Raw genomic sequence first — 20,283 nt, 5'->3', positions numbered from 1 at the left:
GGGGGTCAAAAAATCGAAAAAAAATCCGGTTTTCGGTTGGTTTTCGTCGGAATATTCCAGTTTCAAACTGGTTCTGACCGGTTTCTACCTCCTACCGAACCTCCAAACCGGTTTAAACCGGTTTTTAAAATCGATAATTTTGACTCGATTTTTGAAAAACCCTAAGGCTATAGCCTTTCCGTTTTTCCGATTTTTGGAGGTCAAAAAATCGAAAAAAAATTCGGTTTTCGGTGGGTTTTCGCCGGAATATTCCAGTTTCAAACTGGTTCTGACTGGTTTCTGCCTCCTACCGAACCTCCAAACCGGTTCAAACCGGTTTTTAAATGGAATATTTTGTTTCGATTTTTGAAAAAACCCTAAGGCTATACACAACACAAACAAACATTAACTTGTCCAGTAATGGCTATTTGCAAGGTAATATGATTGCAGTATTTGAGTAAAAGGCAACTTCGACTGAATATTACACAACAGTAAAATCAGAATAAAAAACTTAAATCATTCTCTGCATTTTATTGCTTATTGTATAGTAGCGTTTCTTAGTAACACGCATCTTCATTCTCTTTGTCCATTTTTAGCTGATGATTCAATAGTAAAGCTTGTTGCATCGTACAGAAAAGCATCAAAAGTAATGAAGTAAAGCAAGTGAAAAACCCACAAAGTTTTATTGAAAATTGTTTTTAATTTTCTTACATTCCAAGTAAATAGAAAAATGAGGTAATAAAGGACGTCTGTGTGTTATATTTCATTTCAACTGTCACTGTCTAAATTAATTGTCAGTTTATTATTATCATGGATTGTATGTTTTTGACCATACCTTGCACAGGACCAAATACTTCAAAGTTGTGAAGTAAATAATCTCTCAAATAACTGAATTGGAAATTGGATCCCTTCAAGTAACGTATACCAAGGTGAAACAACAATGTACATGTGACCACGTGTGCATTCAGTCCCGTTTAATTTAAACTGAAGCCCTAACCCGGCACGAACCAGTATAATTTAATCATAACTCCCTACTGACATTTATCTTCTCCATAATATTATAGCAGGTTCCCAATAAAGAAAAGTAAAACCTTGTTTTCACTTATATTCATGTTCGCGACAAAAAAACAAATGCAATATATATATTAAAGAAAGGTGTTTGTCATAAACAGTATTCAGACTAGCAGCAAACCGCGCAATTAAAATTCAAACACAATACTTACATAGATAGTATAGCTTGACTAAGAGTTCGCCTAACATAAAATTTTGTCACGGATATACAAACATTGCTTAAATTTCTTTACCGATGATAATTTAAAGACAAAATTACAACACTGTTCCCATACAATTGTAATAAGCCTCGAGACCAGCAAAGTAAAACGTACAAGTTGTAATCGATAACAGACAAAACAGGAGACCACGACGATATGGCACATACATAAAAGCAGCAAAAGACACCGCTGGGTAGTTTTGGTTTAATTTTGTTATGTTGCAATGTTGGTTAATAGCAGCGCTTACACTAAGTTACACGTTGGATAGTTTTTGCCACACACGTATGATAAAGGTAGTATACCAGCAAAGAGCAGTGCGAACTAGACGTATCAAGCACAACATTGTCAATAATCAGTAAGCGATAATATGCATAAATTCCATGTAATACATGCACAAGCACAATTAAACAGAGATACACAAAACTTTTAAAGCAACGGTTTTGTGAAAACAAAAGTATAAATGAGCAAGTTTACAAAGCGCCATTTTAGTGGTGATTCGGTTAAATGAATTACAAGCATATTATGCCTAGCAGCGATAATTTATTCTTTGGTTAAATGATATTACGTCTCATCGATGCAGTAATCGACATTTGGCAAATTAGTAACAATTTAATAATGTGTTAGTTGACCGAACAAGATATATTCTAAACATAACTACATAGCGCCTCCAGCGGAACCATGATCGCGATATAAACAGAAATTAAGGGCTATGAAAAAAATTACGATATTTCATGCAATGTTTGCCTATGCACAATATCAACCACTAAACACCAATCATCGAAACATAATTAAGACACAGAAGTATTGGTGATTTAAATATAGAGAAATTATTTCGGTTTATCAGTCGATATGAATAAAAATTAATAGAATAGAATACCATTTCAAATTAGCAAATTATAATTACAATACATATAAACATCACATAAACTTGTTGCATGCATGTTTAAATTACATATCTGTAAAAAGCTCTAATTATCGTTTCTGGCACAAATAAAACGCACATAAACACATCGCGACAAAAACCACACGCTGCGCTGTTATCAAAACCAATAGTCCGAACTTAAACGTCAAAAATTGTTGAAGCAGTTTCGCTACCGTCTGCATACACATGACGTCAGAAACATACGTCACTGTGATGTAAGAGTTCGGTACAGCAGAAAGTCTCCTGGGGACGATGACGTCACGTTTTTTCGACATAGTGACGTAATATGTTGCGATGGCGAAATGAAATGCACGTTCGGATTGTCGATGACGTCACCCGATTTTCATCACTATGACGTAGGATGTTGCGTTGGGTGTTGCCAGAACGAGGGTGATGACGTCAGGGGGCAATTCCAGCGATGAGGGCTGCCCTTTGTCGGATACCAAAGTAGTGGGAAATGTCTCTGAAAAATAAAGAAATTGGTTTTAAACACTGAACCAAACAAATATCGTTCGTTAAATGCAAGCCAAAGGGCTTATGCAGACAGACAACATAGGTTTAATGTTTATTTACACCTTCGATATGATTCCTAAATAATTAACCTGTATAAATTTTGGTTACCTTTTGCCTTTGTGTAAAATATTGTTTTGATCTTCGTCGTTTGCTTGCTCGACCTATGACGTCATTCAAGGGTTCAGCATCTGAAAAGCAAATGAAAATTTATTAAACACGTGTTTAGGTATATCAGGGGGCATAAAAGCGAGCAATAATAAACGTCGACATACTTACATTTGTTTTTTCCAAATGCCAGTTTTTTCCTTATTACTTTATATTTCAGCAGTCATATGCCAAGTAGAATCTGTAAAACGGAAAACCTAATTTTCTAAATCTACTAAAGCCTTAGGAATCTGAAAAACAAAAACAAGTTTGGTAAACCTGCAAAAGAGAAAAAAGGTTAATTACTAAAAATAACCTATCAAACAAAAGAGTCTATGACAGTCTTAAAATGTTGTTTATTTTAACATGAGGAATTCCTAAAAACCCTAAATCTGTGAACAAAACAAAGTTTGATTAAACCTGCAAAAAGAAAACACTTAACTAACATGCTTCTTTTCCTATAACCTGCAAAACAGCAAAATGTTTTTACAACTTTTAAAAGTGAATCCCAAATCTGAAAAACAAAACAAGTAAAATGTTAAGTTTATGCAAACTCTTAAATCAGAAAAATAGGTTTTGAAGATAAAATGTGAAAATAAATCAAAACCTGAAAAACAAAACAAAGGGTTAGGAGATTTGATTTAACAAAGGTTTTCGAAATCTGAAAAACAAAGCAAATCGTTATCCCTGTGGAAAAATATTAAAACCTGAAAAACAAAAACATAGCAAGTTTAAACCTATAAAAATGTAAAAAGGTTATTTGCTGTAAAACAAAACAGGAGGTCAATAACAACACATATTTCAGAATACCCGACGAATCCTGAATTGCAATTTGTTGTTTTGCATATTTCACATAAATTTTATCCCAGTGCCAATGTTGTAACTCCTGCTCTGAAAAACACAAACACAATTAGATTCTGGAATTTAACGAGCAAAATAACATTAAACTTACAATTTAATATCAGTTGACCTGGGTGGGAACAACAGCAAAACCGGACTACTAAACTTTTTCTCGTTCTATCTCTTGACGATGGCGGTTCGCGCGGTTAAAGCGAGCGACGGGCGATAAAAAAATACACAACACTAACATGAAGAACCTGTCGGCTGATGTAAAAAGGCACAACACCCCCCAAGAACTGGTCTACTTAAAAGGAAATGAAAGGATAGAAAAAGTGGACTCCGCACACAGTTTTGTTGATGAAAGAGGGAAAACGACAGACAAATGTAATTGCACTTTTTGTTTAAAAAATACTAATGTCGATAAAGAATTGCCAAAGAAACCGTAAAATTGTCGTTTATCTTCGGCACAGACAGATTGTTCGTCTGATTCGTTGGATAAGGACCTGCAAAAACGTTCGAACCGCCATCCTCCCTGCGCGGCCGACGTAAAAGTACACAATACAAGCTTGCCTCAACTAACTGTTTAGCATACAACCGCCGCAAATTAGCCTAGAAAAATAGAAAGTGAGTCTGTCGTGTTTTCAACCACCCAAAATGCCATCGCCCCAAAATGACTGGATGGCCGGGTCAAGCAGGAAAACGAAACTGAAGTATATGTAATAAATAAAATCCACACAAAAATAAGTTTGACCAGCAAAAAGGGAAAATGGGGACTTTTTATTCGGCAAAAATTTTCGTTATTGTAAAAACTATATTGCAAATAACATGAGTTATTAAATCACATGTCTGATATCCAAGTCGCAGCCTCTTCTTAGTGAAGAAAACTTTGAAACGGATGTACAAGCATGGATAATACAAGCTGGCCAAAACCCGAAAAAAATCCACAACGTCCCTAATTTTACAGTTAGCATAGGCGCAGAGGTTTTATTTTAAAGAGACAGTGACGTTTAAGTCGTATAACTCAAAAACACTATATCACTGCCCCTTGCCCTTCGAGACCCCCCGCAAGGACCCAAGTGTTTTACGCAAACGCAGGGCTGGAAAAAACAATTAACAACAGTTTGCGCCCTATCAGGGTGGCTCACAGGACTTTTCGGGCAAAATGCTATGCCGGCCCCCTCGGACCCACGAGCCTGGGTCTTCATTGAAAGTAGCTGTGTCCTTACTAGGTCCTGCCTACACCGCGGCCAATGCAATGCGGTGGAGGCCATGCCAAGACCGTGTTTCTATGCGCACCTTATTTTAGCTAAAGCCATTTAGCAACGCACCACACCTAACTAAAAATCGATCTAAGATAGGTCCCTACGTGGCGCGCGAATCCCAAACGTACCCCACCTATGTTACCTAACCTAACCTTAGTTAATGAGTGCCCCTGTAAATCTAGCCCTAGCGCCAACTTGCTGAAATGGTAGCACTCCTACAGACTTGGACCATTCTTTGAACGAGGAAGACGTCCTTTACGGGTCCACCTCGAACAAAGAATAGGTCACTCAACCCTAGCGCCAGTTAACCTAAGTTAGGCCTAACAATTCCGCTATCCCGGTTGACCCACGACAGACTCCTATATTTACATACAAATTAATAATTGAAGTTGAAGAAAATGGTGATAAATGAAGGTTGACGGGTTTGTAGAGTAGAAGAACTTCGGATTCTGTAAACAAAGTAGAAGTTATGTAAAGTGCAGACTGTGGTACTAATTGTGATCATCCAAAGGCCCTAAGCATAAACGCGCGTAGCAGGTTTCACAATCGGCGCCGATTTCAAACAGCGCACCTACATGTGTGACGTCACAAAGCCCAAAGCGCGTTGCCACAGCCTTGTGCAAGGAACTGTTTTGCTAGCTTTTATAGTTGCTGTTTAGGTTAGGCTTGTAATCCCAGCATAACTAAGGCAATGCTATTTATAAAAAATGCTATTAATTACCTAGCTTTCTATACATATCGAGGATTCAGATAAAATATGTAACAAAACATTAGTTTGGAATAAATTAGTGCACTCAAATAACCCCATCCTTTTCAACATTATATACTTAGGTTTGTAACTTTAGGACAACAAAGAAATTGATTTATAAATAACGCCCTTAACTATCTAACATTTTCGTAGTACATATTTATAATTATAATCCAGTTCAAATATGCCACACAACTCTAATTAAAAACAAAGCCCCATGGCTATGAAAAGTTTACACATAATTACCAATACCTTCATGCTTAACATTATTATCGCAATACTTCCTATTATGTGGTAAAATGAATGAAACAGAACTTGGATTTACCTTGTTACTTCTTGATGCTACCACCTCCGCACGCCTCAAACACCACGAGACAAATGACTTTGTCAGGAATGACTTTGGCACGGGAAAAAAACTTAAAGATCGCTGATTGGTTGTGTCTAGTCATGCGGATCAATTGCTGATGTGACACAAGAAAACAATTGGGGAGCAAAATTTTTGGTGATTTATTTCGAAAAAAGAATTCATTTTAGTGTAAATTTTACGTTAATTTTCGTTACGTTATTCGATTGTAGTTCAGGTTTAAATGCGACAATTAACAACAAAAATTTATAATTCTTAATTAATAAAGTTGTCGATAACTTAGAAATTTTAAACCCTTATGTTGTTGTAAAGAATTGATCACAAACACGTGCGGCACGACCCTTGGCCCTTTTGACGTTCCAACACATTTAACCGTTACCTTATATATCAACTAAATTTGTAAGTTTTAATGTAAAAATACAATAAGTAGATTAAAATATTAAATTTACTTGATGAAAAACGCGGTCATGCGTTTCCTCATATAGTAACAATAATATAATTGTGGTTCTGAAAATATGAAGAACTTGAAGTAGAAATAACCAAAATCGAAAAAAAATGTTTCTCTGTTTGTCATGAATTGATTCCTGATTTTGATCCTAATTGAGATAATGAGAAGAGTTTATTTCGCTTGGTGAATGTAAGCATAGCCCCACAATTGCAAATCACCAAGCCGGAAATAGCTGCGCAACGTTAAAACGTTATAGAGTGCGAAACAATGAAGGGCACAAATGGTGGATAATGGCACAACGCGCAGCAGCTACACTGTATTATAAAGCGTTATGTGATTTTGGAGTAGAAAGACAGAGAACACCGATAAAGCTTAAAAATCTATTTCTAATTCTCGTTTTGTTGGAGAGAGCAGTGTAGTAAATACCTGAAAGGATTGTAAAACTATGTCTACCCGAAAAAGATTTCTTAATCTGAGGTCCATAGTTTACCTCTGAAATATAACATTGCAACAAAGCGCGTCGCTAGATGCCGCTAAAGTGCAGATTTTAAAGACTTTTTGGACGTTGAGCGATTTTTTTGCAATCAGACACATTGCTTTGTGAAACGTTTCTACAAATTTTAAAGTTATTTGAACATGCTGTCTTAAGCTTTGGTGATATTCTCCAAGTGAAAATGAAGATAGGTTATTTCAATTATTTTATCCAGTCTTTGTTTTCTAAAGTGATAAAACAAACCTTTTTGAGAATCATCCATTTATATTGTAAAAACTGCGTTTGTAAATTTGTGTTGTCTCACATCTAAACAAACTGCGGCCCATAGAAACGAAGACCGAAACAAATATTTCGTTTTGTTACGTCACCTGATGAGAAAGCTTTGTTTATATTGTGACGTCATACAATCCTTTAAATTTAGAACATATCGATTATTCCAACAGCTTATGCGTAATTATCGCAATTGCACCCAATTTAATGACGTCAATTTTGGTTCATGAATACTATTGTTACGTAATAGTGCGATAGACGCTATTCCTTATGACGCAACATAGACCTATGTTTTACATAAGAACTAAATTATAGATAGCATTGATCGGTTTTGGCTATGAAATTATTATCATAAAAACTAATGTAACATCAGCTTTCGAAAGTTAGAAATACATGCGATGTCTACCATACGATTTCTTTTGTAATATTGTTTATATTTTGATACAAAAACAATAATTTGAAATGAAGTAAAAAATGTTCTTGATATACCCTTGATAATAATACAACATAAAACTAGTTTTGAACTGTTTTCCTTAGGCAAAAATATGTTCCAGGGTACAATTTTACTATTCGTATGTTTTGTTCCGCGTATGGGCCATAGACCTTGCGACCAACTGATAGCTAAGTTTGTGTGTGAAGGCCCAGCATCACCTTCGGGTCAAAAGTTTTTTGTGCTGTATCCTAAAATCTTTTGGATTAACACACACATAACTTTTGCATTCAATTAACGATTTTGAAACAATTACTACAGCTTTAGGTTCAGTGGGTTAGATGTAGTGTATTGGGAGCAATGTTTCATTAAACCAGTGGTTCCTAACTTTTTTCGACGAATTCCTCTCTATGCAATTCAAAACATTTTTATTTTACCCTAATATACTGCATATAATAGATGTTAAACCATACAAAGATCATTTAAAATTGGGTCTTTTCAGATTTTCACAGGTTATATTCCCAGAGCTTAAGTATCTATTTACAGACAGTATTTAAAAAAGGTAATTTCCCCTCAAGTTTTGAAATTCCTCCCCGGTTGGGAACCACTGCAATGGACCTGATTATAAAATTGCGCCAAATTGAAGCAACTTGCAAAATCCTGGGTAGAGTACAAATTAAAAACTTCCCTGGAAAATTTTCAAACCAGTGCTATGTTGAGCAGGTCGTATTCCATAGCATCGTGTCAGCGAAAGTAAACACTGTATTTGCCAAATATGGGCAGGGTACATACGTCATTCGTTCGCTTCTCGTTTTACACGCAACACAGGGTGATCAGCGATAACGTTACAAGTCAGCTGACTTATTGGCGTGTCCCTTACGAAAATGATATCATACCACTGGGCTGTAAGCAAACACTGGACATGGTGTATTTAGTGTTATGAAACAAATCACTAGCAATATTAAACAGCTGTCTTGTTTGCCAAATATGGTTTTGGCTACTGCAGGGTTTTAAATGCTCCATTTGATTGATGTTTGTGAAATTGGGTTTTCAAATCACTTAAGCTTTGTTAATTGGAAACTGAGGATTATTACAAATGTGATGGATTGTTTAATTATCATCTTGGTGGGTAAAATACCTTTTAAATTACTGTGGGCTTCAATAGGGCCGGTTTACTAAGATTTTTTGCTTGACTATGTTTTACCATTTGAATTTTTTATGATTCCATCCTTTACCATTTTGAATTTTTTATTATTCCGACCATATTGTCAAAAGTATAGTCTTTTATGTTGCAATTACTACGGCATTCAAATTGGTTAAATCATTACTGGTGTGGTAATATAGTTTCTAATAAAACTTGCATATGTAATTATGCCAAATCACGCGCAGAGTAAGAACAATTGAGTCATTCTGTACCATAAACAGAGTTATGTACGTCACAATTATAGAACAATGGCACAGTTTATGAATTACACTCGAATAGAATATGACGTAACAATAGGTTTAGAGCTGGAGAAAAATTTGTATATTTCCAGGAAAAATACAAAAGAGACAAAATACAAAACAAAAACCACCGAAGCGTATGACTATAATTACCGATGACGTAATTGGGTTATTGTGAGCAAACAATAGCACGACGGGACGACGTAATCATGGTCTGTTTGAATAACGCTTAGCGCCCCTTAGCTGGTTTAAGCCACAAGCAACTGCCTTTTTCGGTACGTTTGTTTTGTAAAATGGATTTTGGTTAAGCTGAAAGTGGGCAGTCTTTAAATCTGTCCAAGGTAATTGGTAATTTCATGGTATGTTTTTACAATTTACATCATTGCAGGTCATTTTCTAAAAGAATTGTTTATTTTTTTCTGACTTTCATAAGATTTGGTAAATACCTTACTATTTAAACACGACTAATTTTGGATTTGTTACAGTGCAGTTTGTCGTATAGTCACGAGATTTATAACACAACCATACTTAGCTTATTCCAAGAATAGCGCACAAAAATAAATTCGCATCCACTATAAATGTTGCAACAAACGTCTTAAAAATAGTCGCGAGATTAAATTGGTAACGAGCATTACGTTTTTTGGTTAAATTTTACCAACATTACGACATTGCACGAATTAGCGCTACAGACCAATCTTGCATCAACTCAGGCAAACCTTTTCCAATGACTTCCTGATTTGAGTCATAGCTCCCTCTGGGCCTCAATTCTCCAAAATGAACAGATTAGGTCGGGGTTGACAACCGCTTTTATCGTAAATAACATGTGCAGTGTTTTTTTAAGGTGTTTGGGGGGACCGATACGGTCCCCCAAATTTCTCCAGCGGTTTCCCAAAATAATTCGTTTAAGCAAATATGGCTATTTTTTGGTATTTAAATGAAACACTTGCGGTCTCTTAAAACTACTTAGCGGTCACCCAAACCAAACCTTAAAAAAACCCTGAACAGGTGCAGTGCAAACCAACATTGCCCTTCAAACTCCTGAGGTTTTGTGGTCAGGGAAGACTTTTCCAGCTCTTGTTTGTTGCTTCATTATATGTAAATCATATGAAAACGCGGTAAAGAAAAGGCTTAGTGAAATGCATTTGATATTAAAATTGTTAAGATATTTTACACGTCCTGAAATCTTAAATGTTGGACGCTGTAATAAAAAATCTGTTAGTTAATTTGCGTATGTATGCACGCATAAAGTTATTGGCCCCATCCAAAAAATTTAAGGCTAATAAGATGTGAATTGTCATTAAAAGCTTATAGCCTACAATGCGGTTAACGCAATTTTATGCTGTTTTACATTTTCAGGTAGCAAATGCAGTTAAAAAAATCATCTTTACTATGTTTATTATAATCCCCTAAAAGGGTTTTACATATATTGAAACTTGGAAGAGTTTATTTAACCCGGAATAAATTCTGGGTTTGGCGTCATATTTTATGAGCACGATTTGAACCAAATCAGTTCTAAAATTAGCAGGGCCCGCCGAATCCAAAAGTATACAAGCCAGAAACCCGACCCAAACTAAATAACCCCTTATCCGGCCCGAAAGTTGTTAAAAAGCGGCATAAATGATGCTAAGTGTAAAGTCAGGCTCGAATTAAGTTTGTTTTATTCGAACTTAACGCGACTAACCCTGCAACAAACCATGGGTGGAACCACAAACGTGTGAACTGGCATTCCGTTTCCAATCAAATATTTTATCTCTACCATCGTGCTCACACAAGGCGGTCGCCGGTTTCATCAGGTTTGTTGCAAAACAAACTTTGAATGTTTCACAGCAAGCCAGTCTCGGGCAGGCAAATGCCTTCACATACTGAATTTTAACCATTTATAACAATGAATGATTTGATGTAATCGAGTGGTAAGTTTTCAAAATTAAATTACAGATTTAAAATTCAATATTTTGTTGTTAAGTGATGAAATTCTTAGGCAACAAAATAAGTACATAACTACTATAACTCCAACATAGGCTACGCATTTACGCTTTGCTATGATTGTTGAACTTTTGTTCATAAATACCGCAAAAAGTGAACGACTTGCATTTATTTGAATAGATTACATAAAATCAACAAGAAAAAATCAAACTTTGTCATTTATATACCTATTACATGTTAATACAACTATGCGGCTACTATAGATTGTTTATTTAAATTTGTCGGTAGCTTTTGTCGGTCGGTCTCAATACATATTGCCAAAACATTCAATGAACAAAATATTTCGACTTGAAATATTGCGCGTGCAAGATCATTTATCACAAGGATTAAAAACAGAACCATGTTTATTAATCTGAAGGTTGGAACGTGTTTTCCAAGCGCTCTCCAGGCCCACCAAGATTCCACGAGGCAAACTCGGTAAACATGTTGTGGTCGAGCACTTTTAAATGCAGCCATCCGTCATCTGAGCTTGACAACGACGTCGACGCCATCCTAGAGATCAATCGTTGACCGTTGCTTTCCGGTAGAAGGGCATTTCGCTTTATTGATCTTACTTGGGTTGAACCAAACACCAACTGCGGTTTATCAGACAAATCGAAGCTGTGTCGATTAAAAAGGTTTTTAGTTGTTTACACCTCAACAGATTGTTTCTCTGTAGCAAGTTTTCTCGACATTTTTTCTGTAGGCTACCGCCCCATTGACAGCTTGGTGATTTTAAAACACCCCTCCGAAAAAAGGTAATGCTCAAAATCTATTAACTTACATTGGCACCAGTTTATTTAGTGTGGATTTCATGTTAGAATTAGTCAATATTACGGAAAGAATTCACCAAGCTGCTTACTTAGATCCATTAAGGAGAAATGATACCGAACTTAAGCGGCAACAATATAATGTTCTAGCTGCCTAAATTTATTCCAACGCTTTTTTGCAGCAAACGGGCCCACTTATGTTTCAAATCAAGTATGCAGTGTATATACTCGGCCGTTTTCAGCTTGCAGAACAATAGCTAAAACTTTCGGTTAGCGTTAACCGTACAAGCTAAAAACGCAATAGTTTACTAAAAGTTTACTTAGCCTGATTAATTTGAAGAGTAAGAGTAATTATGGTTAAAAATGAGATCGAAATTAGGTTTCAGCGTTGCCATGCACACCCGCAGTATATACAAAAAAAATCCATATCTGCATACGTATGTTTCGAAGCACACAGTTTGAGAACCACTGACTCACACATATTCAAAATATACAGAAAATTATACACTGAACACAATCACATTTACTTATGGTGTATCAAAATAATGCGGTTAAAATTTGACTTGTCCAGAAATAAAATATGACAGTGGTAAAAAATATTACGTTACAAAACAGAAATGGTTTACGGCGACAAATTGCCAAAGTGTGCAAAGGTTAACGAAAAACCAATGCTTTTTTATTCATACTAACGGCTAAGACGGCTCACGCCTTTCATGGTTACGTCATGGAGTTGACGTCACCTCAAGTAGCCAAGGGAGAGTTTACAGGTTGCGTCAGATTACGTGCAAAAACATGTCGGTTATTGACTTGGCCTATTTTAAATTTGAGTTGAAAGCTCACATAACAAATGTTCAAACATGGCATTTATGTATTGTGTTAATGCAATAATATTATAGCTCAATTTATTCCAAGAAAAAAAGACCAAAAATATATTTCCCTCTCTAACATGTTGCAAAGCGTATTTAAGCTGCGTTGAGTCATAGGCCATACCGGTATAAAGCAGTATTTTAAGATTAATCAAGAAATGACTTGACACATTTTAACCCTGCCCCGTTAGGAATGCCCACATACCGCGTCTTGCATGGAACCAGACACAAAATTTGCCCAATGACTTCATTATTTACGCCATCGCTCCCTAGGGCCTGAGAAAAATCCAATTTGCCCGACTTGCCATTCAGGCCGGAACCAATTGACGCAATGTGGACTCATGTCAACTTCCAATTGACCAAGTAGTAGTTACTACATGGGAAATTTTTGTGCATTTCAGAGCTTGTGTTGCTTTGTATGTCTGTCGATTTGTCAGTCGTGTGTCTCATGCAATTATTGTCAGTCAGGGTCTTAATACGGGATCATGGCGTGTTTAATGAACTAAAAGTTTGTTAGCATTGATTGCTGGCGTCACGAGTTAATTAGGTTTTGCTGAACTGTGAACTGAATTAACACAACAAGGCTAAATTACCACGAAAATTTAAAAGTTAAAATGTGATGTTTGGTCTTATGGACTGTTTAAAAACTTCTAATGTGGATTGTTTGGCTTTTACGGATGAAATTAATAGATCCAGAACACGTGCAAAAACACCATAAAATTGTTTACGGGCAATGATTTTCGCACTATTAACAAGGGTTGTAAAGTCAAGCCGAGCTTTTTAAGTCGGGGCTTAATTTTAAATAAATGGGCTTATTTTTAGCCTAACTTGAAACTAGGCATCATTTTTTCCAGTTTTACCAACTTTGGGTCTTTAAATTGCAAATGATTTGAGTTTAGGGCCTACTTACAACTTCAGTGTTACATCCTGGAGTATTTGAGTCTTGCTTGTTAAGTTTATTCGGGCAATTTCGAGGGAAAGATTTAACCCGTATGATTTTTCGAAACTTTACTGCTAAACCCAAAAATTGGGTCACCGCTTCGAACGTTTCCACTTGCAGTAAAATTGCAGCGATTTGCATTCATGGTGTCACCGCATGCTAGCTTACAAATTAGGCTGCAAACTACAGATACATCTTGCTTTGGTTTCAAGATAAGTGGCGTAATTGCCAGTGTCAGCACTTTTCTGACAGTCGTGAATTTAACGAAATTATTTCGACAGATTGCAATTAAGTGTGAGTGTTAGAGAGAAATCTTTTGACCTTGCTCGCGTTAAACCAGAAAGAATTCGGTTTCGATGCCAAGTAATTAGAATTTTGAGACAGCTTGAACAGCCTGCAAATGTAATATGTTAATACAATTTTAATGGCATTTTTTCACGGTTTTTTGTGCAATATTTCCTGGTGAGTTTCAGTTGTATTTCAATTTCCAATAAAAAGTAAAAAAACACAGGAGGTGCATTCAAATTTTTCTGTTTTACTATGTTTGTTGTTGGTATGAGAAAATTTCTCACGCTCGCCGCGACATCTTTAGTGTAACCCCCGGTCGGGTATATCTGCATTACTATTTTAAACACCAATAGAAAAAACAACAACAACTAATTAATCTAGAAAGGGGGGTTACCGGTGGGGTAGAAATCATGCCAAACACAAATCAATACAAACCGGAATGGCGTTAATTTAGATTTTTTAAGAACAACATGCGCTATCAAAGGTATGCGGGTCTAACCACCACAAACAAACCCTTCTTTCAACGCCTTCGCGTGAGGTCCACTATGGAGAAAGCACGAACGCTTCGGAAATGACAGCAGTAACTCATTGCACCCAGCTAAATTCCTGATTCGCACGTCCGTGTAAAACAAAGCAATAGGAGAAATACCAGTCAATCTGTCTTCTTTAGCCGTGAAGTCTTACAAACAATTTTTGACCCAAGATGGAAAATGAGGGCTGGTTAAACTAGGGGTGGCCACGTTGTTGACCCACAAGTACTCCTGCTGTGACAAAACTTACCCCTAAAACCCATTCGTTGTTTCTAAGATAGTTTAAACAAGTTTAGCATTTAAACATAGAAACAATTGTTGGAAAATTGATAAGGTGTGACCGCGTGTAGCAGTTGCAATAAAAGTATGAAAAAAAACAAGTTGTTTTTGACTTAAAAGCTTTCGCATTGTAAACTGACTACTAAAAGTAACTACCGTTGTAATATATAACAAGTCCATTTAGTGTTGTTCTAAAAAACAACAGCATGCATTACAGATTACACCATGGAAAGCAACTGTTAAATCTTCTATAATGATTTCAACAGTTTTGGGACTATGTAAACCGTTTCGGAATTAAGTCTTTTTTAGTTGGTTTTTCGACGAAAAACCCGTCCTCCATTTCGCGTTTAGGGTTGCACCAAAAGCAGCGGCTTTTGAACTCAACGCATTAACTGAACCAACAAGCGCAACCACAACCCTGCAACTGAACCGGTGAAGTGCTTTGCACGTGTCGTGTGATCTCTATACACCGCTGTTTACTGCAAAACACGTCCGTCACTATTGTGTTACATAAGTATGGGGCCTTGCCTTCCGCCCAAACCCGTCAGCAATGGGTTGCGGTATACCAGTGCATATAAGTGTTAAAATATTTGGATTTTGAACATGAACTGCTGTGTGGTGTGCTTTTAGTTCTAGACAAAACGCGCCTGGTTGCGTTGCCTTTGTTATGATTTGTCGTTCGTTTAATTTAGGTCACTGGTGGTTTTAGGAAGGTTGAGATAAAGTATACTGCATTCGATTTGTGAATTTGGGGAAGTTTTTTCTTTTGATGACTTTAACTTGGCACAGTCTATCGGAAATATATTACGGCTTAGCGTTTCGGTTTGCCAAATTGTACCAATACTGCACACAAAACGTTATGCTTTGATATTTAGGTGGTCTATCAGAATTTGGAAAGCGTTTAGTTTTCTTGAGAAACAAACGGCATGAATGCATAGAATTTGACCGAATAACGCAGGGGTGGGCAACCTTTGTTACTGTAGGGCCAATTATAAGTATCAAAATTGGATCGAGGGCCGCACATGTGCTTCACTCAAAGTGAGTTTGCTTTGTTTCTTACCAAATATGCTTAACTACAAGTATAATTCGTATTTGATTCTAGCCACATTTTGTAAGATCGCCGAAAACTAGCATCAGGCGCATTAATCAGCTCAAAAATATGTAATAATTGGACTTGTTTGCCAGTAGGTGCAGTTAATTTACATTGTGGCAAACAGCAGATTAAATTCGTAGGTTAGATACGAATTTAATCTGCTGTTTGCCACAATGTAAATTAACTGCACCTGCTAAAATGATTAGCTGTCTTCGGTGGGAAAGCTCAATAGCTTACAGAAAGATGCATGGATGAATTTCACCAAATATAGAAGTCATATGATTGTAAACAATCATTTCAAACCTGCCACATCCGACACTGTCCCAATTGAACCGGCTGAAACCGGTTTTGTTTCTTGTCTGCAACCAGAAAAATCTGGGTTAGTCTACATAGGAATGGGCAGGTGCAAAATAATTGAAAACGAAAATGCTACGAAGCTAATTTCCATTGTATAAGACAGTAGTTCTCAAATTGTGCGTCGTTTTAGTTTTCCAAGGGCGTCGACGAATAGTTGCGTTTCGTGGCTTCTTGTTGTTGTATCAATAAACATAACTTTAATAATAAGTTTCCTCATTAACTTTTATTTGCTGGTGCGTCGCAAGTCCAGAAAACTTTTCCAGGGTCGTCGCAACAAAAAAAAGTTTAAGAACCACTGGCATAAGAATTTCGTTTCGTACCGCTGATGTAATTGCATTGTGATGAAATAATGACGCGACATTAATCAACGTCATTTCCCCTTAGAGTCATGGCCATTGTTTTTGTAACAATACGTTTGAAGGGTTGTGGGGGTCACATTGCAAACAATGGCCAATCAATTATTCAACCGTACGTACAAAAGGGCACATTGATCTTATCAGTAGGGAAAATGATAAAAATTCATACTTAGTACACGTTAAATTTTTTATCTGAGGTACGCTTTTACGTCACAATTACAATTCTGACGTTATGCCCGTAAGAGCAGTCATGTCAAAGCAGATTCAAACGGGGGTTAATTTATCCCAAAGGATTCAATTAGATATCCTTTGGAGGCCAATATGATGAGTATTGCGGACGACGTTTATAACGTCTGAACGTTGCGTTCCGGCTTGGTGAATATTTTAGCGCTATTGTGCTGCTACGATTTTGCCCAGGGAAATAAACTCAACTCAACTCAACGTATATCGATGTACTAATACAGAAATCGACCTGATCCACGGCTGCTCAACAGACGATTCCAGTCACATATATAGACATTAATTAGCTGACAAATTCAGCACACACTTAAATCAGTCTGTATATTTCTTATGCGAAACACTTTGGAAATCGATTTCGCCCAAATATATGGCATCGTCAGTCCTAAACAGGAAACAAATAACAGAAAATTATTTGCTAATTAATGTCTCAACTCAACGTATTTCAGCAAGTTTTAATAACTATTTTCGTAGATAAACACAGCTAGATTTGATGCGCTTACGCAACTGTACCAACAATGTATCTCAAGATAATCAAATCTTACTGTGTCAGACACCTCGTGCGGTACGTGACTGTTTCTTGTTTTTGTGCCAACTACATGCCACCACAAAAACCATTACCGTGTTAATGTTTACCACGTAAACTTCGGTATCATATTTAACCTCTGTGCAAGCACAACAAGTTAAAGTTAACTCTGAGTCATCAGCTTAATGATCCTGACCCCTATGTGTCAGGTCACAGGATACGGTGGTTTCACGTGTTGTTTACGTTGTTGCTGATGCGGCCCTAAGTGCGATTTGGAGACAAGGGGAAAGTGCAATTTGGTGTCACGTGCCAAAGGAAATTCCCAAACTAGGTAAAATCCATTTTCAGGCACAGTAAGCTGTTGAGATGCACTTAGCTGACGTTGTATATTAAAAATGTTTTTGTAGTTGCTAAAAGTTACCCAGCCGAAGTGAAAAAATGCTATTTTTTAATTTGATGGTTGCTGTACCATGGTATGCTTTTAATGATGATGTTAGCATATTTGACAAAATCGTTTGAAAAAAACGTGACTATTTAATGGTAAAATTCTTATTTGCAAAGTTTCCAGCAATATAGTAAATAGGCTACTGTGATCTAATTGATAAGTTCATAAAAAACAGTAAGTCACTCGACCTTTTTGAGACACACATATATCGCGTCATTACAATATTATTCCAAAGAATACCGTCATAGGGTTATAAGGTATTTGACAAGATTCGTTAATGACGGGTAAACAGTGTTGTTGTGAAGTTCACTAAGTCAACAAAGGCATGTTTGTACAAACAACCGTTCGTTTGCACAAATGTGCCAAACCGTAAGGAGAAAAGGGAAGGTTCACTTTAGTGTCATTTGCAGCCGGAAAATCCCACCGGGTTCGATCTGTTTTCGTGTAATTCGCTTTGGTGGGTCATGGAATTGAAAAACGGTCGATAGGCGTCGTGTAGTAGCAGGCGTATAATGAATTTTAAATGTAAACTGATGCAAAGTCAACAAGTTTCGCAGAAAAACAACGACAATGTTTTAAAGTGCAAGTTCAAATAATGTTATTTTGTTGAATTGTTTTCTTACTGCAACAATTCTTCAGCATATGATCGTCGCAAAAAGGGGACCATAAACACGTTGGCACACAAAAAAAAACGCTAACAATTTTTGGGGGGTACAAGTTTAAACGTATGGTATTTTGTTGGGCTGTTTTGTTTTCACTGCAACGTTTTTAGTAAGGGAAATTGCGATGTAATTATCCGTTCTATATAAATGTGTAAGTTATAAAACCATACTACAAATTTGCAGAAGGTCCATACTATGAATTTGCATTGTACCAGAAACCTATACATTTGGTGTAAGCAAATTTCAAGCAACGTAACTGTTGCATTACATTCATACACTTAACACAAAAATTAAAATGTCTTTGGAACAAGGGGGTTAAGCCGTTATAGATAAATCGATTCTACAGCTCAGCCCTCTGCTATCTGGACGCAGCTATTAGCAAATTGCGTAGTTAAGTAGGGCAGTTTATTACCATCAAATCACTTCACGTGTTGTAAGGGCAGGGCCAAAGGGCTACTTTAAGAAATAATATACACGACAGCTTATTTTATTGTAACTCCACTCTCATATATAATGATTAGAAGCAAGTAATTTAGTTTTTAATTCTGCGAGTATTTTGCTTAGTAAGCTGATTGGGGTTGATGGTATTTTGATCGAATATTTGTATCAGTTTCTGATGGCATTGTTTCTGATGACAGTGTAAAGTACCATTGGGTTCTGTAAATATACTTTTTTAAAACACTTTACGCGCTTGCATTGGTAACTCCTAAAGAAAATACAGTATTTCGGAGATTTTGTTATTCTTTAAACTAAAGCGTTTATTTAAATGAATAAATCATACGCGTGTTTTTTTAAGAAATATAAGAAAAGAATATACAAGGATTACTTTACCCTATTTATAGGGTTGATATAACACGAATTGAAATTAAACTGTTACGTTTATCAGCAACACAAAAGCTATAAAAAGTGACTCGGAATTGGACAAACATCAAACAGTAAAAAGCACATCCCATAGTGTTAAAGTCATCCGGAAAGTCCAATTGTTTCGCAATAATAATCATCTTCGAATTTTATTGCCACCACCGCAATAAAAGTTGCCTTAGGAGAAAATCGATTTTACGTTTTTTTCCAAGTCGACCGGAAGCCTACAGTTAACAGCTCGTTACAGCGACTTTAAACGTTGCCTTTCGACCTGGCATCGGGGTGACGTCAATGACGTAAGCGCGCGTGAAACGTCAACACATCGTTTATTGTTACGTAACAATGCCAGTAGTAATAATAGCGTTGAAGTGTAATTTAAAAGGACTTATATTGATTTCATTTAATGGGGACATATATTAATTTCATCAGAGCACGAACAGCTTGAATGCGTCTTCCTGTTTAAGAAATACCAACGCCGGCTTTCGTTTTTACGCGTTCCCGCAAATTTTATTAGGCAAAATAACACAGGATGTAATGTACGTGCAAACTGCACATCCTGTTGTTAACATCGCCACAACCTATATAAATTTAAGCGAGAACGTGTTCTAGTGGTTAAACGACAAGCTGAGTTTCCGTTAAATAATTTGATATACATGATATCAAATGCAGGATACTCTAAACCGCAAAATGATTCGATTAATGCATGTGGGGCTGTTGCGAAGGTTAACGGTTTTTATGTACAAGGGTGGTAATAATAAATTCATACTTATTTTCGTGTAAAGCTTATTTTACCATACTATAAAGTCTGTACACATGTAGCTAGTGCAGTGTTCCGCTAAAGTGTTTTTAGAAAAAAGAGTTTTTTTGGCTATCAAAACTATGTTTTATGAATAAGCTTGTGCGTTTAAGCGTTAGTAAGTTACAATTGATAGGGTGTTGTCTTGTCTAGATCAACGCGTCAACAAAACAACGTAACCACTCAGC

The 20,283-nt window shown here is 36.4% G+C and overlaps 2 long non-coding RNA genes across 3 annotated transcripts; both read right to left on the bottom strand.

The window, feature by feature from the left end:
• Positions 1 to 1,069: 1,069 nt before the first annotated feature.
• On the bottom strand, positions 1,070 to 3,076 carry LOC145238387 (uncharacterized). The gene is made up of 3 exons (XR_013862113.1): positions 2,962 to 3,076; positions 2,794 to 2,873; positions 1,070 to 2,635 (listed from the first exon to the last, which is right to left on the bottom strand). It is a non-coding gene; the product is annotated as an uncharacterized LOC145238387 (long non-coding RNA).
• An 8,360-nt stretch (positions 3,077 to 11,436) lies between these two features.
• On the bottom strand, positions 11,437 to 16,233 carry LOC145238557 (uncharacterized). 2 transcript variants are annotated; one of them, XR_013862145.1, is made up of 2 exons: positions 16,159 to 16,233; positions 11,437 to 11,710 (listed from the first exon to the last, which is right to left on the bottom strand). It is a non-coding gene; the product is annotated as an uncharacterized LOC145238557 (long non-coding RNA). The 2 variants fall into 2 exon arrangements; XR_013862144.1 differs by lacking the exon at positions 16,159 to 16,233 and adding an exon at positions 16,093 to 16,144.
• Positions 16,234 to 20,283: the final 4,050 nt, after the last annotated feature.

The sequence above is a fragment of the Phallusia mammillata genome, chromosome 7, assembly GCF_965637545.1.
Source record: "Phallusia mammillata chromosome 7, kaPhaMamm4.hap1.1, whole genome shotgun sequence".
NCBI lineage: Eukaryota > Metazoa > Chordata > Ascidiacea > Phlebobranchia > Ascidiidae > Phallusia > Phallusia mammillata.
This window is presented reverse-complemented; position numbering and strand designations above follow the sequence as displayed.